The 26,331-nt window shown below is 45.4% G+C and overlaps 1 protein-coding gene across 1 annotated transcript in view; it reads left to right on the top strand.

Moving 5' to 3' along the window:
- LOC138291252 (serum albumin-like) overlaps positions 1-13,010 on the top strand; it is a 153,631-nt gene extending 140,621 nt beyond the window's left edge. Inside the window, exon 15 of the mRNA XM_069230305.1 lies at positions 12,826-13,010. The gene's annotated coding sequence lies outside the window, so the exon portion shown is untranslated. The remainder of the gene's footprint in view (positions 1-12,825) is intronic.
- The last annotated feature ends 13,321 nt before the right edge of the window (positions 13,011-26,331 follow it).

The raw sequence follows: 26,331 nt of genomic DNA, 5'->3' as shown, positions 1-26,331 counted from the left end.
CCACACCTTCAGGTAAAAGTTAGAATACTTCTTTCCATATATTAACAATGCTAAGGTAATGTAGGTTAATCTCAAAATCAATTGATAAACATACAGAAACAACACTGGCTATCCGAAGCGACGAAAGAAACGCAATCTAATTAAGGCTTGAGCTACTGCACATTCCGAAGTTACAGTGCAAATCAATAGCAAGAATAACTGTTCAAACGATATTACACACATTTAGAATCAGCAAAGAAAAGACATCAGTTGTTATTTGAAGTAGCAAACTTCATCAGTGGGAAGCCTAACTAACATCATATTAGAATTAGCATGTTTGGGCTTCATGCAAAACAATTTAGTCAACACAAATTTGGTAAAACATCTAACTATGGCTCTGTCAAAATAGCGGTTGGTACCTAGAAACAAAAGCAAATAGACATAGCAGACAGTATCATAGTCAATGTACCTATCCTCAGTTTGGATCAGCAAGATGTGACAGTCTTCGTCATCAGGACTTCAGTTCAGTCAGCAAGACATCAGGATTCAGGATCAAAGTTCAGAAACGGCAAAGTCTTTTAAGCAATAAAGATAAGCATGTCTCTTATCAAGACAGTCAAGAAAGTAATGGGGGTATCTCCTCTCTGTGCAATTTGGCTAAGTTAGATTTCCTAAAACTGTTTCCCAAGTCCCTATTGGTCAAGGGATCACATGTTCACACGTTGTCCCAAAAAACGAAAACTTCAAATCTACATTTTTACTAGTACGTGGTTCACATGTCAATGATTGGCTCCTTTCGTACCGTTCTTATCATCAGGCTCGCCAGTTAACAATATTGTTGCAGCTTATACTCCCGTCAGTCCCCATTGTATTCTCCTGAGAAAGTCAGTCTTACACACATTAAATAAAGCAATGTTGCATTGGCAAGTACAGCATCTTCTAGCAAGCAGTTTCTCACGAGAAAGACTTTTAGCTATGAGCACATGGACAGTAAAGTGGAAAATCACAATTTAATTCTCTATGCAGACATTTTATTAAACACCTAAGAAATACAGCTTTACATGAGGCCGTACAGCTAGGCCAAGGCCTCGCAAAGTTAAGGCCTATGATTAACAAAAGCAAATACATAATGCATAACCCTTAATATAACATATTACTACATTAGTCAAACATAAGCTCAACATTTCATATTATTAAGCCATTAATAAGTACACTTCGTGAACATTGACGGCCACTCACGTGGTCACACTTTCAAATGCGTGCATTATTTTTCTCTAAGTTAGTACATTTTCTACGTAAATTCAACACTCAAATTACATGAATATTCATTAGTAAAATCAGTGTTAACAACAGCAAGCATGATGTGCACATCAAGATGTAGCTTCCTTGCAAATTTGGTGTAATTCTGTTCAGCGGGTCGGGCTGCAGTCATGTCTAAAGAGTTTGGGAACACTCCATGGGGAAAATGCGTTTTGGGACCCCCTCTTTTTCTCTACCACTGCTTGACAGAACACCCCTGAAACTTTGCAGATCCAGAGAAAAATTGAAGAAAAAAAAACACCCACTGCATCCAACCCCATGCTGCACATGGTAGAAGACCATGCACAGCTTGGGTTTGGGTGTATACAGGAGGGCTGGCCACCTGACCTGGCAATAGGCCAGGCCCAGAGTCCAACCCCCACTGCACAAGGCTAAAGACCTTGGGCAGCACTGGTTATATTTACATGTGTGCGTGCTAAAAAAAATATAGAAATGCACTAAAAAAACAAAAGTTACAGAGCCGTTATAGTTAGGTTCTGAATTTACTCCCACAAAACCATAGAAATTCTGCAGTTATAGTTATGGTTAACTAAAGTAACTATAGCTCACGCCCTCAGGTAACTATAACTTGCGCTCTTGCTATACACAGCTAATTACTCCATATATTACATCATTGATGACACCTTCTATGGCATCATTGCTATTATCACTTCAATGTTTGCAATAAAATTATTGGTGAGAAAACTGTGCATGGCTGGGACGTGAGTTATTGTTTCCTTTTTTGTGCAAGTTATATTTACTTGAGTTAACCATAACTATAACTGCTGAATAACTATGGTTTTGTGAGAGTAAATTCAGAACCTAACTATAATGTCCCTGTAACCTTTGGTTTTTTTGATGGAGGGATTATTCCATCACAAATTTGACAGATATCATGTCTGCCATATTTCAGTTTTCATAGGATATAAAGGGATTGTAATATGGTGGACAGGATATCCGTCATTTTTGTGAAGGAGTAACCCCATCCGCCAAACTCTACATCAGGCCCTTAGTTACAGTTAGGGAAACTTTATTTATTCTTTCTATACAAGCTAAACCAAGCCTTCAAATCACTATAACTTGCTCATCTCTGAACACTATTGTGAACTCACTAGCCACACTACTTTAACTATAACTTACCACTCTGCCATGCACAGTGTTGTCACAAATCTTCTCATTTGAGATATCATGTGTTGTTATGAAGTTATAATTTAACTTAGTATAAGTGATGTAATATAAAAGGGTATAAGAAGTGCATTGAAAAAGGCATATAGAGTTAAAGCAGTGTGGCTAGCGAGTTGCCAACACTGTGTTTGGAGGTAGGTAAATTTAGTAATTTGAAGGTCGTGTGTAAATTATACATTTACGGTATAACATTAACTTTAGCATTCATAATGTTTGTGTTGTTTAAGTTTGGTTTGTATAGAAAAAAATAAGGTTTATCTAACTATACCAAAGGGCCTGATTTAGAGCTTGGTAGACAGGTTACTCCATCACAAATGTGACGGATATCCCATCCGCCTTATTACGATTTCCATAGGCTATAATAGAATAATTTGTGATGTAGTAAAGCCATCCACCAAACCCTAAATCTGGCCCTAAGTTTTAACCTTTGGCTTTTCCTTGAATTTGCATTGAATTTCAATGTTTTTTATGTTCTAATAAAAAAGTGTTTCAAATTGGAGTGTGTTCTGTGGTCAAGTGGATTGTTGTTAAGTGAAGTATAACAGAGTACACTGAAGGACAGTTTCGTAGAGTGGAGTGTTTCATGGTGGAGTTGATTGGAGTGGCATACAGTGGAGTGACATAGAGTGGAATAGCATTGAGTGGGGTGGCGTACAGTGGTGGGGAGTAAAGTGGCGAACAGTGGAATAGTGTAGAGTGGAGTGGCATTTAGTGGCATATCATACAGTGATGTGGTGTAGAGTGAAATAACGTAGAGTGGAGTTGATTAGAGTGGTGCAGTGTACAGTAATGTGTCTAAAGTGGAGTGATGTACAGTAAAATAGCATAGAGTGAGTGGCATGGAGTGGTAGAGAGTCACGTTGCATAGGGTGAAATAGCATAGAGTGGAGTGGCATACAATGCAGTGGTGTACAAGGGAGTAGTGTACAGTGGAGTGGCATAAAATTGAGTGGTGTAGCGGGGAGTGGTGTACAGTGGAATGGCGTAAAGTTGAGTGACATGCAGTGGAATGGTGTAGGAATGGAGTGCTGTACAGTTGAGTGACATATAGTGGCATAGAGTCAAGATCAAGGGAGTGTAATAGCATTAAATGGAGTGGCATAGAGTGGAGCTGGGTAGAGTGTAGTGACATAGAGTTGAGTGGTGTACTGTAGAATGGCGCAAAGTTGCGTGCTGTAGAATAGAATAGTATAAAGTGGAGTGGCATGGAGTGGAGTTGTGTGAAGTGGAATAGTGTAGACAGGGGTGGCATAGAGTGGGACAGCATACAGTGGATTTGTGTAGAGTAGAGTAGCGGAGAGTGAAGTGGCCTGGGGTAGAGTGGATGTGCATAGAGTGGAGTGGCATAGATTGGGGTGGCATAGAGTGAAATAGCATAGAATTCAGTGGTGTAGAGTGAAGTGGTGTAGAGTTGAGTGACTGAATGGTGTAGATTAGAATGGCATAAAGGAGAGGCATGCAATGGATTGCTATACAGAACAGTGACACACAGTTGTGTGGTGTAATGTGGAATAGCATAGCGTGTAGTGGAGTACTGTGGCATAAAGTTGAGTGGCATACAGTGGAATAGCGTAGAGTGAAGCAGCATACAGTGGAGATGCATAGAGTGCAGTGGTGTACATGCAGTGGCATAAAGTGGAGTTGTATATATTCTAATAGCATAGAGTCTACTGGGGTAAAGTCGAATGGCCTAGAGTGGAGTCACATAGAGTGGTCTGGCATGGAGTGAATGGCATAGATTGGAGTGGCTGATATTGGTGTAGAGTTGAGTGTCATATAATGGAATAGCATAGAGTGGACTGGCAAAGTGTTCAGTGGCGGACAGTCGTATGGTGTCCAGTAGAGAGGTGTTGAGTGGAGTGGTGTACAGTAGAATAGCGTAGAGTGGAGTGGCATAAGGTAGAGTGGTGTAGAGTGGAATACAGTAGAGTGGAGAGAGGTAGAGTGTAATGGAGTGGCATAGTGTGGAATATCATCCACTATAACCACCTACACTGGCGTATCTTAGAATGGAGTGGCATAAAGTGGAATAGAGTAGCATGGAATGGCACACGATGCAGTGGTGTGGAGTTAATTGGCATAGAGTGGAATAATGTAGAGTGGAATAGCGTAGAGTGAAGTGGCATAGAGTGGCATAGAGTGGAGTGGCACACAGTGGAATAGAGTAGAGTGGGGTAGAGTGAAGTAGAGTGGAGTATAGTGGTGTAGAGTGGGATAGTGTACTGTGTTGTGGTGTGCAGTTGAGTAGCATAGAGTGGAATAGCGTACATCAGAGTGGTGTAGAGTGGAATAGAGTAGAATGGAGTGGAGTAGAGTGCAGTGGCATACAGCTGAGTGGTTTAGAGTGGATTGGAATAGAGGAGAGGCATACAGCGCAGTGGCGTTCAGTGGAGTGGCATAGAGTGCAACAGTGTAGAGTGTAGTGGCACACAGTGGAATAATATAGAATGAAGTGGCATACAGTGGAGTTGCATAGAGTGCAGTGGTGTAATTATAGTTGCATAGAGTAGAGTGGTGTAGAGTTGAATATTGTAGAGTAAATTGGCATAGAGTGAAGAGGTGTAAAGTGTAATGGCACAGAGAGGAGTGGCATAAAGTGGTGTAGAGTTGAGTGTTGTACAATGAAATAGCAGAGAGTGCAGTGGCATACAGTGGAATAGCAGAGTCAAGTGGCATTTTGTGGAGTGGCGTGGCGAGGATCAGGATAGAGTGGAGTGGCACAGAGTGAAATAAGGTACAGTGTTGTGGCGTACAGTAGAGTGGCATAGAGTGGAATACTGTAGTGAGGAGTGGTGTACATTGGAGTGGCATGGAGTGGAGTGGTGTAGAGTGGAACAGTATAGCCTGGAGTGGTGGAGAGTCGAGTGGCATACAGTGGAGTTGCATAGAGTGGAGTTCCATAGAGTGGAATGGATCAATGTGTAATAGTGCAGACTAGAGAGGTATTGAGTGGCATAGAGACAGGTGGCAGAGAGTAGAATAGTGAAGCATGGAGTATCATAGAGTGGAGTGCACAGGGGAGTGGTGTACAATGTAGTGGCATAAAGTGGAGTACCGTACAGTGGAGTGGCATGAAGTGGAGTGGAGTATAGTAGAGTGGACCAGAGTGGAATAGCCTAGAGTGGAGTTGTGTAGTTTGGAGTGAAATAGCATGGAGTGGCATACAGTGGTGTGACAAACAGTGGAGTGGCATACAGTGGAGTGGTGCAGAGTGGAGGGACGTAGATCGGAGTAACTTACACTGGAATGGCATAGGTTGGAGTGGAATAGAATGTAGTGGTATAGAGTGGAATAACATACAGGCTTGTGGGGTACAGTGGAGTGGCATAGAGTTAAGTGTTGTAGAGTAGAATGTTGTAGCGTGGAGTGATGTAGAATTTAGTGTCATTGACTGCAGTGGCATAGAGTGGAGTGGCATAGAGTGGGGTACCATAGGGTTGAGTTGTGTAGAGTGGAATAGCATAGAATTAAGTGGCAGAGAGTGGCATAGAGTTAAGTGACATAGAGTGAAATAGTATAGAGTAGAGTGGCTTACAGTGGAGTGGGGTGGAGTGACTTAGAGTAAAATGACATTCAGAGAGTAGTGGCATAGACGAAATAGTGTAGAGTAGAGTGGTGTTGAAAGTAGTGGCATAGAGTGTAATTGCATAGAGTAGTGACGTCTGGTGTAGTTTAAAGAGATGTAGCGTGAAAGTGTTTGAACAGATGTAGAAGAATGGCAGGAAAAATACATTGTGTGGAGGAAACGGTAATTTTTGGTATTAGCTCTAATTTGGTTAAGTACTATTAAGGTTAAAAAACACACAGTATCTTTGCAGTATACCATAATAAATGCCTATCACCAGCCAGCTACCATTGGCTAAAGGCTGTGTTTACAAAAGCACAAGACAGCCGTGTAGTTTTCACCACACTTTGGCAGTGTTCTGGCTAGGGCCTTGGATATAGGTAAGGAGTAGGTTTTATTGTTGTTCCATACATTTATTAAAGTGGTAATAGCTAGGAAAAAGTATTAATATTTGTCTTTATATATTTTTAAAACAGTTTACACAGTACTGCACTAGAACCTACAAAGTACCACAGTAGTTGATGGAAAATAAAAGAAAAGAAACAAGTAAAAAATAAAAAAATACACTGCAGTACGCTATATTTGTGAAATATAGTGTGGTAAAGTGTATTTTTCTTTTTACAAGTTTTTACAAATGTTCTAAGTAGCACAGTACTTTCTAGTTAGTACTACAGTACTACATTATTATTATTTTTTTTAAATGCTAAAAATAATTTGTGGTACACTATGTATGTGAAACATAGTGTAGTGCCACCTAGAAAATACTGTGGTACATGTGGCCTTCTTTTAAAATATATAGAAACTTATAAAAAATGTCCCCTACCAATTACCTCTTTATTAAAGTGGTAATAGGTAGGGAAAAATATAAAACCTGCTAACCTTTATCTAAGGCCCTAGCCTACAGGCAAAGTATGCTAAAGTACAACAAAAATTATCACAAAATACTACAGATTTATATATCACTAACATTTAGAGTCTTATAACATTAAAAATACATTAAAAATACTTACCCTACTTACCTCTACTACCAAAAAGGATCAGCTACACACCATAAACTATACATCTTTCATTCAGATCTGACTGCCTGTTTTCATTCTTCGCCCAAGTACAAAGTGTATGGAAAATGCATTGCTGGAAAGAGGCTTTTTGGGTTCCCCATTTCATCTTTGGACTCCCTGGACGCATCTCAATGGAGCTATGCATCATCAGCCAATGTAGAAAAAGCAATAGGTCTGAAAGGTTTTGTGGACATTTGTCAAACAGTGGTAAAGTTATTAACAAGCAAATATCAGAGGAAATCCTATCTCTAGGAATCCTAACTATAACTATAGAGTGGCAATCACCACTCTGTGGTATATACATATATTACCCCTTTTTTGTTTTGCACTCCCTTGACGAATCTCTGTTAAACGTACTCCACCAATATAGAAATAGGAATAGGTCTGCAAAGTTTCATGGAGATTCGTCAAATGGGCGCAAAGTTATTAAGGGTGAAAAAGCCAAGGAATTCTTATCTCTGCTTACCCTAGCTATAACTACAGAGTGGCTACCACCACTTTGTAATGTATATATTCAAGGTAGGTAGATGTAGAGTTAACAATAGTACATTTATACTTCCCTATATGCACTTACTGTTTAATATTTTTGTCTTCAATATTTTGTCACCGATATTAAGGTATAATATTATTCCTTACTCGATATTCCAGACTACAAAGATCCCCCATTAATTCAGACCCCTTATAAATATGTAGAGTTTATTGTTTTCTCAATGTGTGTATGGATCCGGTTGTTCTCACACATCAACTATTATTTATTCATCTTCTCCTCTAAATGTTGGGGACACAAAACTGCTACTATTCCATGTAAAGCTTGATGTAAGTACTTAAATAAAGCAACAGGCAGATGCTGGGTCAATGGACTGATGCACCCACTCCAGAAGTCTGTGTTTGATTCCATGATCACAATGTTTACATTCCAGTGGGTTTACTCAGCCTTCCATCCTTCCAGGTGGATAAAATGAGTACTGTCTGGTAACGATGAACATCTGTTATTCAGCACCAAGATGCTCCTTGGGTGACCATGCACTTACATATACACATTATACTATGCATTCCAATGGCATGTTTGAAGTGGTGGTATGTTAAAACGAAGACATTATGATGGTAGTGTTTAGATGCATTGACGTAGTTAAAATATCAACGTATGGTGCCCATTTAAGCTAGATAACATGACAACGATAAAAATGAAAGAAAGTCTAATGTTTCATTCGGTGTGGCACTTGCCCGAAGAAATGCCTTTCGTCTTTCCTTTGTGCAATAATTTGAATGAAGTAGGTGCAACGCCGAAGCTATATTTTATCTTTAAAATCAGGCAATCGTCGGTTATGGAAACTGTCAGATAGTGCACTCTCTCTCAGGGCTTCATAAAATAGAGTTCACTGTCCCAGTTTCTTTCACTAAAGGCTCTAAATATGCAAGTCAGAACTTAGGATGGTGGCATAGACAAGCTGTGGAAGCAAAAGTGAGAGTGTGGGGGGTGAGGGGTTGTGAAGATTGAAAGAGTCTGAACAGATTAGAAAGCATGGACGTCCTTCATGCAAGTGACAGAGCAAATTACAAACATGCATTAACCATTTTTTTTTAACTATACATCTACTCAAGTATTGAATATATTTTTTGTCAGCGGTTTTAAAATAACGCTTTAAACTCCAATGTACAACCGTGCATACTTTCTTCTTTCAAAGTTTTAAAATGTATGGCTTTTTAATACTACAATTTGGGGATACAGACAGGAAGCCTGGTTTTAACATATCATACGGTATGCAGGATTTGTACAATGAAAGTAATATTTTTTTTAGCGTACTTGTTGTTTAGATTTCTCTTTGAACATTAAAACATAGGTGCACTTCTTGCACATCTGAATGATGCATACTTCTACCCCTCATGCATAAAACCTCACCAATCGACATACACGATGGAAAACACCAATTTGGTAAATTGTACAAAATATTGGAATGATACAATTTAAGTCCAAAATTGACCTAGAGCCCGATATTTTTATCCACAACTTCCATAACACCAGCTCCCTACAGACACTTACTTTATTCAATCATTGGTTATATTCAAGATGCTCTCAAGGCAAAAAGGATATATAACTTGATGACCTGTGTTGGAACCGTGCAATAAAGCACATTGCAAAGAAAGAGCAGAAGTTGATCTTTACTTACTATTATATATTTAGCCAATAAAAGTCACAAAGTTAATGTGAAAAACACTTTTACCTGTCAGAAGATTATAATCTTCTGACTACCATTTTCCTAGGTGATATTTGACCTCTTTTTGAAACAGTGGTATTTACTGTTCTCATCCCCTAAGAGTCACAAAATATGTATTTCCCCATCTCCTTATTCTCCTGGTTATTACAGTCTACTCTACATTTCATGCATGTACTGGTAATTACATATGCTTTTTATTAGGCTGATATCCACAGAACAGGTGACAAGAACAGAGAAAGTCAAAGAACCAGGGGCCATATCACAGAAACAACGCATTATCCTTGTTTGCACCAGGCGCACCTTTTAAACGGTGCACCTGGCGCAAACACGGAACATGCACTGAATTAGGATGAATGTACTGCCCCTAGGGCAGCTGCAAACTCGCGCTGCCCTTGGGGACAGCACATTTATGTTAAAAACAGAGTGGCTGCTTTGAAGCCGCTCCCTGTATCACAGTGCAGGCTGGAACCCTTCTGCACTTTTAGGGAGGATTATCGATCCCATTGCAGGCGGGGGCAGTGTGTGACTGCACTCAACAGCAAGGGGATGTCTGGGGGTCCATGCAACCTCCTTTCTCCTCCAGAGGGCTTCCATCAGAGGGCTTCCATCAATGGGCACACGGACAGTGCGGCACCTTTTAGGTGACGCACTGTCAGAGCTTCTCCTGACAGCTTCTTTGCCTCGGCGCCCGCATCTATAATATGGTTCAGGTGCAGAGGCAAAGGGATTTCCTCATTTGCATAGGACCATGTCCCTTTGCAAATGAGGGAATGCCTTCTGATGATAGCGCCGGTGCTTTATGAGTTCCAGCACTATAGGTACTACAGAAGGGGACGCACAAGCATCTGCGGCCCTTTCTTTAATACCAAAGTGTCCCAGGCGCGTGCAAAGCAGGCACAAACGTCCATTTCACCCCTGAGACACTTCAGTAATACGTCCCCACATGTACTAATAGAAAGGTGACAAAATGAAGTAGAAAAAATGTGCACCAACGTCTTGTGATCTGTCTCCCACTTTGCAATGTGAGCTATGTGCAATAGGTTGCACTGCAAAATCTCCATTTGCAGAGGTTTGCAGAATGACTTCCTATTGAATATTCATTATGTAGTTTGCTATGTACGATCCCATGTGACTGGGTACATACAAAGGGGTGACCTGCAAAGAACAGCAGACCACCATGCCTGTGTTTGCATTTCCAAATGGGAGGCTTTTTTTAAGCATCCCGTGTCCCATAAATGAAATGATGCTACTTGTCAAAAAAAGTTTCCAGTTTGGCAAATTTAGCAAACCTTCTTGGGTGGCAGCCAATTACAATTTGGCAGCTGACTTGAGAACATCGAAACGGTGAATGAGGGGGCCCGACATAATCAGAGTACAATCATAGCAGCGCCTATAAAGGCAATTGTCATCCTGACTGGCATTTTTAGTATTTGTGGGTCAATATCTGGGTTGAAGCATTAAGTTCCTGCTATGGATGATCAGGCGCATTCAAAGTCAGAGGCAATCAGCATCCGGATGCGCATTTCTAGGAAATGTGGGTCAATGTCAGGGGTGGAGCTTACATTTCCCGTAGTGTATGGTCAGGCACATTCAGAGTGGAGGCGGCACCAAACCGATTTCTCTAGTGGTGCTGAGCCAGTGGTGGACAATATTGACTTCGTGTGGAGAAGGGAACCAATCTTGTGAATTAGTGTTTTTTTTTCTCAGAGTGGTGAAACATAGGCTCTCCTAGTAAATCCAGATTGAAGGATATTAGAGGTGGCAAGGTTGTTGGTTTCCAGTGTGTCAGTGAACAATCAAGGGTATCTTGTGGAAAAGCACCAAGGTAAAGGCAATTATCAATATCACTGGATACAGGAGAAGGAGAAATTCTCAGAGTTGGTGACAGTATCATCATCAACCTCGTCAATCTGTTTCTCAGGCATCTTCTTGGATGCAGTGTTATGGTCTCTTCTGGACAAGTGTATCGAAGGTCAGTGACTCCTTTAGACCTGGCAAGGCCTTTTATAAATGATTACATTTAATGTAGCCTTGCAGTGCTTCTCCACAAGGGGCATTGGAGTTGCTGTGAGGTGGGATTAGGCACTAGAAAAGCAAGAGTTTCAGGATCATGACATTTTATCACAGGCTTCATCCAAGGAAAACCTTTGAAAACCTGGACCCTCAAATGGTAATGTTTTTGTATCTATACTGTATGAAAGTGCATATCATTTATAGTTTACCCATTTTTAGTGAACATTTGGTATATTTCAGCCTCTGGACAGTAAGAAGCTGCTAACCAGCTTCCCGCGGCACATGCTCTACTCCTAGCTCTTTACTCCCATTCCAACAGTGAGCCTGAGTAGAAAAAGACTGTTGATGTAAGTCTCCCACCAGCTCCAATGGTTCCTTTTACCTCGGCATTGGAGGAGGAGTAAGCAGGGTGACAACCTTGAGGATGATTTTCTTTTAAGTGGAGAGGGAAGCATCTGTTAAGAATGAACTAGCCTCAGGTGGGTTTGGGGCCCAAAGAGCTGAGAAGGCTGTAGACGCCCTTCCACCATTTGGAAAAAATGCATTCTTGGATAGTTTTGATCAGCAAAGCACAAGATGTTCCATCTTGGGAAAGAGATAGTGATCATAGGGCATCACCAATCATTACTTGGTTACTTCTATTAAAATACACGAAGATGGGAAAAGTCCATAAATTGACCCCAGCAATAAAGATCATTTGGTGGCTATGATTTATAGGTTTATCCCACTCAGACAATCTGGTGTCTATCTCGGCCATCAGTTGGGCTGCTGGAAGTTTTCACTTTCTCTAAAAGATACTAAGCTACTGATTTAGTGTTTCAATGTGGTGAACTGGGCATCCACTTATTTTTTGCTTATGCACTGCATCAACCAAGCTCCAAATCCAACCTTTACTCTTTTTGTTTTTGGAGGGTAAAAACCCTTTGTGGTCACGGCATGGAGCTGTGGATGTGATAGGCTCCACAGGTCAGACACATCAAGCATGAAGTCTTGACTAGATCGTAAAATGAGTAGCTAAAAGCTCTGAATGGGACAGACTTACACATTGTAATTGCCAAGAGACCATGAGTGCGCCACCATCAACAGATTTATCTTCTGATTTAAGGGTTGATGTCTGTCAAATGTGGAAAGGTGTCTCGTCTGCCCTATCTAGAAACTGTAAATTAAAAGCAAATAGCCACAGGCAGAAACACAACTGAATTCCCACGTTTACTATTAAAAGGCAATCCATATATGTTTATGGCACTCACAAGTGCAGAGGTAGCCTTTCCTTTACTGCTGTCCGATACTATGTAATGTAACGTTACCAGCATTTGTGTTGCACGTGCAATTGTTAGCTTGGCACAGTCTTCCTTTATAATGTATATGCCACTTCCCAACACCTCTGTAATTCCCATTCACTGGTTGCGTACGGTTATTTGATTGTGTATACCTTATTTTACAGCTTGTATAGAAATGCACCATGTGCCTACTTACATTTTTTTCTTTCGGTTTTATTTTTGCCTTGCAGTGATGAAAAGATCCAAGGATGTGTCGTAGCCAGGACTTTATTATTTGACACTTCTTAATCTCAGTCAATAATCCTTTGATTTTCTGCTTCAGACAAGACTGACATCACAAGAAAAATACATCTATGTCTCTGCCAAACCCTGATCGTCTTGCTTTGCTGTAAAGAATAAACATTCTGAATTGAAATCTGCTTTTTTCTTAGTTTTCTGCTCGAATGCGTCCATGACTGAAAGCGGCTTGCGCACTAAAACACAGAGCCTCACACATGTATACACTCTTGGTAAATCTTATCAAAAGAAGGAAATACAAGGCAAATACGGACCCATTACTCCTCACGGTTTTTCCTTCTTTATCTCTGATTGTGCCTGTTTATTTTTTTTTTTTATCAATCTTGATTTGTATACCTATCACCTTGCATGCCTGCCGGGCTCGCTCGCTCGCTCGCTATCTATCTATCTATCTATCTATCTATCTATCTATCTATCTATCTATCTATCTATCTATCTATCTATCTATCTATCTATCTATCTATCTATCTATCTGTTCGTCTATCCTTCCGTCTATCTTCCAGCCTGTTGGTTGACCTGCCTATCTATCAACCTGTCTGTCTGTTTGTGTATAGTGCACAACCTTGTCAGTTCGCAATATAACTTATTTTTTCTAAAATTATGGTAAGAACGATGTAAGACAAATGTATAGCACTTTTAATAACGGAAACTTATTACACAGGGATTGACAAAGTAATTGGTTCATTGTCATGCTGTTTCCAGAGTGGATAATTATTTGGGGCTCTGAGCTCTCTAAAGGAAAGGAAGCTCGGGGTCCTTAGCAACCCAAGCACATGATAATCAGTTCATAACAGAAATTGAAAGGTCACTTAAGCGCCCTTGAATCTCTGGATAGACATCACGCTCTGTCCAAGACTTAACTCATAAGTGGGTGTGTCTACGTAAAGGGCAAGACAGTAATTACAATATCATTAAAGTATACATGTCCTGCCCAGATGGAAGTGTACAGAACACTTCTTTTTTAATTTTATTAAACCAGAGGACAGTTTAGCAAGCATACAACATTGGCATGTCATGCACAGTATCCTTCACATAGCAAAACGATTAAAAGCATCTGGCAGTGTTGCCACTTATGCTAATAGCTAGTGCGCAGCGATTCTGCTCCAGGGTGGGGTTCTGCAAGCCTGTTGGGGTTATAATGTTCACGGTGCTGTCAGTGTGACAGTGTGTTGCCTATGTGACTAAGGACTAAACTGGGTAAAACTGGGTACTGGTTGGGACGGCGGCTGAGGGTACTGGTTGGGACGGTGGCTGAGGGTTATATTCGTGGTGGATGTGCCAGGGCAAAACTGCTGTTGGATGGATATTGTGGAAGAGGGGGCACAAACTGGTAGGGGTCGCACTACCAGGACAGGGGACCCTGGGGGGTTGGTGGGTTGCCTGCAAAGGTTCCTGTGAGGTTGTTCTACGTTATGTCATACTGCAGCTGTACCATCTGATGGTGGAGGGAGCCTTGGTGCTGTATGCGGTAGGTGCCTTAGGTTTAGGGTGGAAGAGTGTCATCTCGAGTGTGCTGCTGAAAGTGTGTGAAGATTTCTGCCCAATGGTTGGAGATGGGAAGACGGCGGACGCCGCACAGTTCTTCACTGCATAGTGTCTCTTTCCCCGCCATCCCCGATTTATTCCCTGCCACTTGCCAGGCCTCCATGGATGGCGGGGTGTTTGCTCGCCAGTATATAGAGTTTATGAGGAGTGCTAACAAGAGTGTCAATGTTGCAAACCGGAGGCGTACCCCGTGGGTACTGTTACGCTTGAAGATGCCTAAGGCGCAAGCTTCTCATGCTTGCAAGTCTGAGAGTTCTGTCACTTTCATAGATTTTGGTCCAATAGTGTTGCAGTGCTTGGTAGGCCCACAACATACGGCAGAAATCTGCACCATGCTGGGGACAGCGCAGGCATGTGATGTGGGTTGTAGGACAATACCTATTCAGGCGGGATGGGGTAATATATGCCCTATGGAGTATATAAAATTGGACATTCTTAAACTGCAATTTACTGGAAGCTCTTTTGTGATATGACAAAGCAGCTTCCCACTCGTTGTCTCATAGCTCCTTGCCTATTTCCATCACCCAGCAGCTCCGGAGCGAGGTGAGTGGGACTTCAAAAAGGAAATGAGCGATAGAGCTAGGTTATGAGGTGCCACCCAGTGTCCATTGTGTATTATGATGGCCTGTAATACCGGGTGCGGTGCTGGTTCTGTGTCGCTAGGTCTCCATAACTTGCAATGTAACTATGCTCAGATGGCCTCTCAGATTTGTAGCCTCTCCCATGTAGGACCCAGCCGTCCAACAGGATAACCATTGTAATTGGACTGCTAAAAAATAGGTTTAAGAAGGGGGCTCCAAGGCCTCCTCCGTCCACGGGGAGGGAGCTGCAGTTTTGTAAGAGCCACTCAGCAACACTGTGTGCCCCAGATCAAGGAACATTAGATCGCATCTAGTTCCTTAAAGAAGGTGCAGGGGACACTAGTGAGAGATTTGCAAAGTAGTATAGGAGTCTCGGCAAGATGAGTATCTAGATGAGAGCTATTCTACCTACGGGGTGAGAGGGATCGACTGCAAAAAAATAATTTGTGCCTTAATACCAGCCTGTGCCCTGCGGAGGTTGCCTTCATGCAGATATATTGCAGAGTAGTACAGCTGGACTCTGAGGTAACAGACCGCCTCTGGAGTCCACTGGAGGTGTGAGTGACCTAGCGTGATGGTTTGGTGTGGGGCCCCTGCGTCTAAAGAATAGACCGTGGATTTAGCCCAATTATTCCGAATGTCAGAAACCGCTGCAGATTCTGTTAGGGTGTTCTGCAGTGGGGTAAGAGTCTCCTGTATGTCTTTAAGACATGCTAACATGTCAACATAGAGGGAGATCATATGCACTCTGTCTGATAATGGGATTCCTCAGTTTTGTCCCTCCCTCTGGAGGCGAATCCCGACTGGCTCCATGCAGGGGCAAACAACAGGGAGACAGTGGGCAGCCCTGTCATGTGAACTGGGAACAAGTCTGAAATAAAGGGACCCAGGCGTAACTGGGAAGAGGTATTACTATATAAAAGGTGGGTGTATGCCAGGAGATGCTTCCCAACTCCCATGCAGGCTAACACCTGAAATAGGTAGACCCGAGAAAGCGTTTTGAAGGCCTTCTCCACATCCTGGACAAGCGTCGCAACGTGGGGAAATGTGCTACGCATCTGGTCCTGGACATGGAGCAAGCGACAGATATTTTGTGAAGTGCTCCACCCGGGAACAAAGCCATTCTGATCACTGTGGACAAGTGTAGGAACGACCTGGGTGTAACGACTCTCTAGGATCTTGTTGGACCTGGCTTTTTGACAGGGACATCCCCAAACTTTTTGCCTCCTTCCTCCTATTTTTTCTGACCTGTTGTTGTTGGCTTTTGACCTCTGAGCACTTTACCACTGCTAACCAGTGCTAAAGTGCATATGCTCTCTGTGTAAATTGTACTATTGATTGGTTTATCCATGATTGACTATTTAATTTACCTGTAAGTCCCTATTAGAGTGCACTACATGTGCCTAGGGCATGTAGATTAAATGCTACTAGTGGGCCTGCAGCACTGGTTGTGCCACCCACCTCAGTAGCCCCTTAACCTTGTCTCAGGCCTGCCATTGCAAGGCCTGTGTGTGCAGTTTCACTGCCACTTCGACTTGGCATTTAAAAGTACTTGCCAAGCCTAGAACTCCCCTTTTTCTACATATAAGTCATCCCTAATGTGTGCCCTAGGTAACCCCTAGAGCAGGGTGCTGTGTAGGTAAAAGGCAGGACATGTACCTGTGTAGTTATATGTCCTGGTAGTGTAAAACTCCTAAATTCGTTTTTACACTACTGTGAGGCCTGCTCCCTTCATAGGCTAACATTGGGGCTGCCCTCATACACTGTTGAAGTGGCAGCTGCTGATCTGAAAGGAGCAGGAAGGTCATATTTAGTATTGCCAGAATGGTAATCTAAAATCCTGCTGACTGGTGAAGTCGGATTTAATATTACTATTCTAGAAATGCCACTTTTAGAAAGTGAGCATTTCTTTGCACTAAAAACTTGTTGTGCCCTTCAATCCACGTCTGGCTAGGTTTAGTTGACAGCTCCTTGTGCATTCACTCAGACACACCCCAAACACAGGGTACTCAGCCTCACTTGCATACATCTGCATTTTGAATGGGTCTTCCTGGGCTGGGAGGGTGGAGGGCCTGCCCTCACACAAAGGACTGCCACACCCCCTACTGGGACTCTGGCAGACAGGATTGAGCTGAAAGGGAACTTGGTGCATTTCTTAGAGACTCTTTGAAATCACCCCCACTTCAAAGGCACAACTTAGTATAAAACAGGGCCTCTGCCCTACCTCATCAGACACTTGCTGGAGAAGAAACCTGAACCAGAAACTACATCCTGCCAAGAAGAACTGCCTGGCTGCTCAAAGGACTCACCTGTCTGCTTTCTCCAAAGGACTGCTGTCTTGCTGTTGCCCTGCTGCCTTGCTGAACTCTTGTCTGGCTGTGAAAGTGCTCTCCAAGGGCTTGGATAGAGCTTGCCTCCTGTTCCTTGAAGTCTCAGGACCAAAAAGACTTCTTCCTTTCACGTGGACGCTCCGTGCGCCAAAAATTTCGACGCACAGCTTGTTTCGCGGCGAGAAAAACGCCGCACACCGACGCTGATCAACGCGACGCCCTCGGGACGATCGAGACTTCGACGCACAACCTCGCAAGGACAAAGCCGCCCGACTTCCAAGGAGAAATCGACGCGACGCCTACCGTGAGTGCGAAACTTTGACGCACGGCCTCGCAAGGACAACGCCGCCCGACTTCCAAGGAGAAATCGACGCGACGCCTGCCGTGAGACCAAAATTTCAACGCACGGCCTCGCAAGGACAACGCCGCCCGACTTCCAAGGAGAAATCGACGCGACGCCTACCGTGAGATCGAAACTTCGACGCGCAGCCCTGCAGAATGACGCGCAGCCGGAAAATAAGCAGGAGAATCCACGCACAGACCCGGGAAATCTGGTAATCCTCGCGATCCACAAAAAGAGACTGTCTGCGCGCCGGAAAACGACGCCCGACTTCCCCGCGTGGAAAAGAACGACGCCAGTCTGTGTGTGCTGAGCGGAAAACGACGCACACACCCCTTTTTCCACGCATCTCTTCTCCTGTGGCCCTCTGAGGAGATTTCCCACCAGAAACCAGGTACTCTGTGCTTGAAAGACACTTTATTGCTTTTTAAAGACTTAAAGATTCTTAATATCACTTTTCAGTGATATCTTTACAAATTCGTATTGCAACTTTGATCGTTTTGACCTACAATTATCCAGATAAATATTCTATATTTTTCTAAACACTGTGTGGTGTATTTTTGTGGTGTTATACTATGGTGTTGTATGATTTATTGCACAAATGCTTTACACATTGCCTTCTAAGTTAAGCCTGACTGCTCGTGCCAAGCTACCGGAGGGTGAGCACAGGCTGATTTTGGATTGTGTGTGACTTACCCTGACTAGAGTGAGGGTTCTTGCTTGGACAGAGGGCAACCTATCTGCCAACCAAAAACCCCATTTCTAACATTGGTGATCAGCGGTGAGGATAGGACTTGTGTTTGTGCAGTGACATACAGTAGCTAAGTATTTCACTACCTACCCACAGTTGAAGGTCAACTTGATTTTTCATCTTTTTTGGCTTTTTGTTCTCTGATGTCCTCCTGGATATACTAGTGATATTTTGGACTTTGGATTTTGGTTTTTGCTGATAAGATCTTATCAGAATGGGATTGCTTACCAACTCATGCTTTGTTCGTACTGACCACCTCACTAAGGCTGACCTAAGGAAGCTTTGCAGACAATGGGGCCTTCCTGTAGCAAGGAGATCTACTAAAGCGGAGATGCTCCATCACTACATAGTCTGGGGGGAGGAAAGATGGGCAGAGAGAGAGGCAGCAAGAAACCAAATGACTAAGTACCCCTCAGATGAGGAGGAAGACTACTCAGATGAGGAGGAGGGCTACTCAGAGTTGGACAGTGACCCAGAAATAGATGAATGGCTCCGAAGTCAAAGGCGACAGGAGCAACAATTAGAGGAGTATCTTGCAGAGGTTGAGGCAAAAAGACTTTTAGCCCTGGAGGAAGAAAAGATTGCAGCTCAAGAGCTGAGCGGTAAAGAGCTGAAACTGGAGGCCGGAAGGGCTGAGTCCAGTTCAGATGGTGGCAGCAAAAATCTTGCATCTAGTACTGCTGAAGAAGGGCACAAGCCCAGAGATGTGGTGCCCAACTTGAAGAAGGGAGTTGACACACCCCAGGTAGTTCAAGGGTATGAGGTAGTTCCCGTTATGCACAGGGTCCCTGAGAAGGATTGGGGAACTGGCACAGGGAGTCATATTCCTACTGGGGGGAGGGACACTTTACTGACTCTAGCAGAGAGTGACAGAGAAAAGGGTTCCCCCCTGGTGGACGTCCTGGATATAGAGTGTAGAGACATCCCAGAAGAGTATGGGTTGAGTGTCAGGGACAGGCAGATACTGTCTCACCAGTCTCAAGAGGGTGACATAGAGTGCTTTTCCAAGGCTGAGTTACTGGGTGGTTGGGTGAAGGGTACTGTGGTTAATACATGTGAAGGGCAGAGTGATGTAATTGCTGGAGAGCATATGTCTAGTCCTTATTTTCCAGAGCTACGCCAACACCAGGTGGAGTGTGAGTTCTCTGACCCAAGGGAACTTACAGTGGAGGCAGACTTTTGGGTGAGTACCAGAGAGTCTGAAGAGGCATTTGGGGGTGCTCCTGAAGGGAGTGGTCTAGGTGGTTCCCGACCAAGTGAGGTGGGAGAGGATTGTAGTGTCCCGGGTAGGTCTCAGAGCCTAACCTGTACCGTAGGGCCACCTTTTGAGGGAAGCCCCGCAGTGTCAGAAGAACTTGGGGGGATGACTGTAGACAGCATCCCAACAGTTCTGGTGTCTGGCAGTACCACTCCTAGTGAGGGGGTGCAGAAGTCCAGACATAGGGTTGAGAGGGGGTGGCAGACCCCAGTGGAGGATCTTGAAAGTCAGGGGTCAGCTCTGAGAGCAGAGCCCCCCAGGAATGACCCAGGTGAGACCGTTTCTGGTTTGGGGGAAACCCAGACTCTGCCGGATGGGCAGAGGTCGGGAGACCTGCGCCAACCAGACTCTTGTGTGGCCCTTGGGGACGGCGTGTCCCTTGTGGGGGGTGAGAGTGCCCCCCAGGAAGTCCTGGCATGCCAGGCAAAGATTCAACCTCAGGGTGGTGACTCTGGGTTGGATAACCGGGTTCAGAGGTTAAACTTTGACCTGGTGGGGGGTAGATGTGCCCCCCAGAAAGTCCTGGAATGCCAGGCAATGGCTCAACCTCAGGGTGGTGACTCTGGGTTGGCTTACCAGGTGAAGAGGTCAAACTCTGACCTGGTGGGGGGTAGGTGTGCCCCCCAGAAAGTCCTGGCGTGCCAGGCAGTTGTCCAACCTCAGGGTGTCGACTCTGGGTTGGATGGCCAGGTTCAGAGGTTAAACTCTGACCTGGTGGGAGGTAGGTGTGCCTCCCAGAAAGTCCTGGGATGCCAGGCAATTGCCCAACCTCAGGGTGGTGACTCTGGGTTGGCTAACCCGGTTCAGAGGTCAAACTCTGACCTGGTGGGGGGTAGGTTTGCCCCCCAGAAAGTCCTGGTATACCAGGCAATGGTTCAACCTCAGGGTGGTGACCCTGGGTTGGAGAACCGGGCTCAGAGGTTAAACTCTGACCTGGTGGGAGGTAGGTGTGCCTCCCTGAAAGTCCTGGCCTGCCAGGCAATGGTTCAACCTCAGGGTGGTGACTCTGGGTTGGATATCCAGGTTCAGAGGTTAAACTCTGACCTGGTGGGGGGTAGGTGTGCCCCCCAGAAAGTCCTGGCGTGCCAGGCAATTGTTCAACCTCAGGGTGGTGACTCTGGGTTGGATACCCAGGTTCAGAGGTTAAACTCTGACCGGGTGGGAGGTAGGTGTGCCTCCCAAGAAGTCCTGCTGTACCAGGCAATTGTCCAACCTCAGGATGGTGACCCTAGGTTGGAGGACCAGGTTCAGAGGTTAAACTCTGACCTGGTGGAGGGTCAGTGTGCCCTCCAGGAAGTCCTGGCGTGCCAGGCGATTGTTCAACTTCAGGGTGGTAACTCTGAGTTGAATGGGCCAGTTCAGAGGTTAAACTCTGACCTGGTGGAGGGTCAGTGTGCCCTCCAGAAAGTCCTGGCGTGCCAGGCAATTGTTCAACCTCAGAGTGCTGACTCTGGGTTGGATAACCGGGTTCAGAGGTTAAACTCTGACCTGGTGGGGGGTAGGTGTGCCCCCCAGAAAGTCCTGGCGTGCCAGGCAATTGTCCAACCTCAGGGTGTTGATTCTGGGTTGGATGACCAGGTTCAGAGGTTAAACTCTGACCTGGTGGGGGGTAGGTGTGCCCCCCAGAAAGTCCTGGCGTGCCAGGCAATTGCCCAACCTCAGGGTGGTGACCCTGGGTTGGGGAACCAGGCTCAGAGGTTAAACTCTGACCTGGTGGGAGGTAGGTGTGCCTCCCAGAAAGTCCTGGTGCGCCAGGCAATTGTTCAACTTCAGGGTGATGACTCTGAGTTGAATGGTCAGGTGCAGAGGTTAAACTCTGACCCGGTGGAGGGTCAGTGTGCCCTCCAGGAAGTCCTGGCGTGCCAGGCAATTGTTCAACTTCAGGGTGGTGACTCTGAGTTGAATGGGCAGGTGCAGAGGGTAAACTCTGACCTGGTGGGGGGTAGGTGTGCCTCCCAGGAAGTCCTGGTTTGCCAGGCGGTGATCCAGTCTGAGGGTACAGACCCTGGGCTGGAAGACCAGGTTCAGGGTGTCCCCCCGGACCTAGAGGGAGGGGCTACTGATAACAGTGCCCCTACCATGTTGTCTTCTGAGGAGGCCACTCCTAGCTGGAGGGTGCTGGACCCCAGAAGGGAGGGCAGGGGGAGGGAAGCCTCACCCCGGGCCCTAGTCCAACCTGAAGGTACAGACCCCAGGTTGGAGGGCCAGTGGCAGGTTAATAGCCCTGCACTGGTGGAGGAATGGTACAGGGCGACTTCTGTAAGCCCCCTGGCCATGTTGGACTCTGGGGGTACCGCTCCAGGAGGGAGGGTACAAAGCCCCAGAGGGGAGGACCAGGTTCAGGCTGTCATCCCTGACCTGGTGGAAGGGAGAGTGGTTAAAGGGTGCCCAGCACCTGGGGCTACCGCCCCCCACTCTCCACAGCCACAGTGGTTGGAGAGCTTTGAGAGGCCTGGGGCCTGGCTCTCATCCCTTGCAGCTGTCAGTAATCACTGTGGCTTGCTGTCCGGGTGGACAGAGTTATCCCTGGGGAGGGGACAAGTGTCACACCCCGGGGATAGAATGGGCAACACCACTGCGTTGGTCCTGGTGGTACTATCCTGCTCCTGGGATACATCTGTGAGCAATGTAAGGTTAGGTGCTGCACAGATGGGATCCGCAGGAAAGGAGAAAGGTTCCCCATGGATGGGCTTAGTGGGCCCTGAGAGTATGGACAGAGGGATCCAATTGGAGTCAGGAAGGCGAAGAACTGGAGCATGCCCCTGCTGTTGTGGGCCTGGGTCCTTGTTCTGTCGCCTCAAACAGGGAAGTACATCAGGATAGTGATTGTTCTCCCCTGGCTTTAGGCTGGTGGGGGGTCATGTTGGACCTGGCTTTTTGACAGGGACATCCCCAAACTTTTTGCCTCCTTCCTCCTATTTTTTCTGACCTGTTGTTGTTGGCTTTTGACCTCTGAGCACTTTACCACTGCTAACCAGTGCTAAAGTGCATATGCTCTCTGTGTAAATTGTACTATTGATTGGTTTATCCATGATTGACTATTTAATTTACCTGTAAGTCCCTATTAGAGTGCACTACATGTGCCTAGGGCATGTAGATTAAATGCTACTAGTGGGCCTGCAGCACTGGTTGTGCCACCCACCTCAGTAGCCCCTTAACCTTGTCTCAGGCCTGCCATTGCAAGGCCTGTGTGTGCAGTTTCACTGCCACTTCGACTTGGCATTTAAAAGTACTTGCCAAGCCTAGAACTCCCCTTTTTCTACATATAAGTCATCCCTAATGTGTGCCCTAGGTAACCCCTAGAGCAGGGTGCTGTGTAGGTAAAAGGCAGGACATGTACCTGTGTAGTTATATGTCCTGGTAGTGTAAAACTCCTAAATTCGTTTTTACACTACTGTGAGGCCTGCTCCCTTCATAGGCTAACATTGGGGCTGCCCTCATACACTGTTGAAGTGGCAGCTGCTGATCTGAAAGGAGCAGGAAGGTCATATTTAGTATGGCCAGAATGGTAATCTAAAATCCTGCTGACTGGTGAAGTCGGATTTAATATTACTATTCTAGAAATGCCACTTTTAGAAAGTGAGCATTTCTTTGCACTAAAAACTTGTTGTGCCCTTCAATCCACGTCTGGCTAGGTTTAGTTGACAGCTCCTTGTGCATTCACTCAGACACACCCCAAACACAGGGTACTCAGCCTCACTTGCATACATCTGCATTTTGAATGGGTCTTCCTGGGCTGGGAGGGTGGAGGGCCTGCCCTCACACAAAGGACTGCCACACCCCCTACTGGGACTCTGGCAGACAGGATTGAGCTGAAAGGGAACTTGGTGCATTTCTTAGAGACTCTTTGAAATCACCCCCACTTCAAAGGCACAACTTAGTATAAAACAGGGCCTCTGCCCTACCTCATCAGACACTTGCTGGAGAAGAAACCTGAACCAGAAACTACATCCTGCCAAGAAGAACTGCCTGGCTGCTCAAAGGACTCACCTGTCTGCTTTCTCCAAAGGACTGCTGTCTTGCTGTTGCCCTGCTGCCTTGCTGAACTCTTGTCTGGCTGTGAAAGTGCTCTCCAAGGGCTTGGATAGAGCTTGCCTCCTGTTCCTTGAAGTCTCAGGACCAAAAAGACTTCTTCCTTTCACGTGGACGCTCCGTGCGCCAAAAATTTCGACGCACAGCTTGTTTCGCGGCGAGAAAAACGCCGCACACCGACGCTGATCAACGCGACGCCCTCGGGACGATCGAGACTTCGACGCACAACCTCGCAAGGACAAAGCCGCCCGACTTCCAAGGAGAAATCGACGCGACGCCTACCGTGAGTGCGAAACTTTGACGCACGGCCTCGCAAGGACAACGCCGCCCGACTTCCAAGGAGAAATCGACGCGACGCCTGCCGTGAGACCAAAATTTCGACGCACGGCCTCGCAAGGACAACGCCGCCCGACTTCCAAGGAGAAATCGACGCGACGCCTACCGTGAGATCGAAACTTCGACGCGCAGCCCCGCAGAACGACGCGCAGCCGGAAAATAAGCAGGAGAATCCACGCACAGACCCGGGACATCTGGTAATCCTCGCGATCCACACAAAGAGACTGTCTGCGCGCCGGAAAACGACGCCCGACTTCCCCGCGTGGAAAAGAACGACGCCAGTCTGTGTGTGCTGAGCGGAAAACGACGCACACACCCCTTTTTCAACGCATCTCTTCTCCTGTGGCCCTCTGAGGAGATTTCCCACCAGAAACCAGGTACTCTGTGCTTGAAAGACACTTTATTGCTTTTTAAAGACTTAAAGATTCTTAATATCACTTTTCAGTGATATCTTTACAAATTCGTATTGCAACTTTGATCGTTTTGACCTACAATTATCCAGATAAATATTCTATATTTTTCTAAACACTGTGTGGTGTATTTTTGTGGTGTTATACTATGGTGTTGTATGATTTATTGCACAAATGCTTTACACATTGCCTTCTAAGTTAAGCCTGACTGCTCGTGCCAAGCTACCGGAGGGTGAGCACAGGCTGATTTTGGATTGTGTGTGACTTACCCTGACTAGAGTGAGGGTTCTTGCTTGGACAGAGGGCAACCTATCTGCCAACCAAAAACCCCATTTCTAACAGATCTTGACTAGTATTTTGTAATCCACACCTAGTATGGCTGTTGGGTTTTAGTAGCTCAGTAGAGTTGGATCCCAATGAGGCTTGGGAATCAAGACCAGGCGGGATTCCCGAAATGATCCAGGCAGTGTCTCTAACTGAAGGGCCTCCTCATACACTGCTGTGAGGCAGGGCAACAACTTGGATGAAAAGGTAGTAGTACTCAAGCAATAACCAGTCTAGGCTAGGAGTCTTGTTGTCTGTCACACATTTAATGGCCTGCCGGGTGAGTAGGAATCAGTCTGGAGCCACCACAAGGAGGGGAAATGATGGGCTGACATAGTGAAGCAGTTCATAGGGTGTAAACAATGTGGGGAGCACATCACAACCAGTAGGGTGCTCAAACTCGGAATATGTTGTGCTGTCCACCAATGTGGGGGATTGAGTAGCATTGAAGGAGAGGTGGGTTAGCTCACAGACATCAAATGTTGTGACATGGACTTGTTTAGATAGGGCGGTAGCGCCAGTTGTGTTAAAAGAGCAGGGATGTTCACAGGCGTGGCAGCCATAGAGGGCCGTTCAGCAATCCGCCAAGGGCCAGGGGATATAACAAATTTGACATTCTAGTCATTACATGGCACTGGATATTAAAACGTAATTCTTCTCACCCCTCCATCAGATCAACATGTTCTCTTCAGCCTACAGAAATGGTATAAATTGCATGCAGCGGGTGATTGCCATTAAATTAAGTCATCATCTGTTTGTGACAAGACTGTGGGGAGCTTTTGTGAGTCCTGCGGTGTAGTGGTCAAGTCCATCGAGTCCTCATCAGATGAGAAGAGGTAGGGTCCGATGTAGCCATCTGTGGAGGTGGTTGTCGCACCCAGGGTGGCTGCTGCATCCAGAACCGTACTCCATTCCTTAATGATTCGCTTCAGGTCTGGGGATGCGTTCGCTGCTCCCTGGAGAATCAACCCCCGCCGCGGCCGGTTCAACTGGTGTTGTCATGAGTGGGCACACTTCGAGACGACCTCCGGGTTATGTGGGACCGAGCTACTGCCTCATCTGTCCAGCCACTCCCAGGCTTCTGTGGGGTTGGTAAAGAAGTGACTCTTGTCATTGGCAATGATTTTCAAGCGAGCTAGAAAGAGTAAGGAGCATTGGAGACCGGCCTGTCGGAGATGACTTTTGACCCTTAGTAGGTATTAGAGCGTCATCCGCTGATCACATGTACTGTCATCTTCATATAAATAAACCGCGTGTCGAGGTCTGAGACGGAGCTTTGTATTTACACATCTGCCGTAGCTTCCCACCTAGGCACGCCACCTTTGTCCACAACACTTTTATTAAAAATGCATATATATCAAGTATGCTTCCAGTATACAGAAGAGGACAGTCTGAAGACAGTGTATGGGACATCTAGTCTGATTAAATTATATTCACAGACGGTACTGGGGTGAGGCATTACAATTGTCTTTAAATCACAGCATGTCGGTAAACTTGACAAACTTTCGATTCCAGACTGTGAAGCATTGCTG

The sequence above is a fragment of the Pleurodeles waltl genome, chromosome 1_1 (assembly GCF_031143425.1).
Source record: "Pleurodeles waltl isolate 20211129_DDA chromosome 1_1, aPleWal1.hap1.20221129, whole genome shotgun sequence".
NCBI classification, from domain to species: Eukaryota; Metazoa; Chordata; class Amphibia; order Caudata; family Salamandridae; genus Pleurodeles; species Pleurodeles waltl.
The sequence above is the reverse complement of the archived record's forward strand: the minus strand, read 5'-3'. Positions and strand labels throughout refer to the sequence as shown.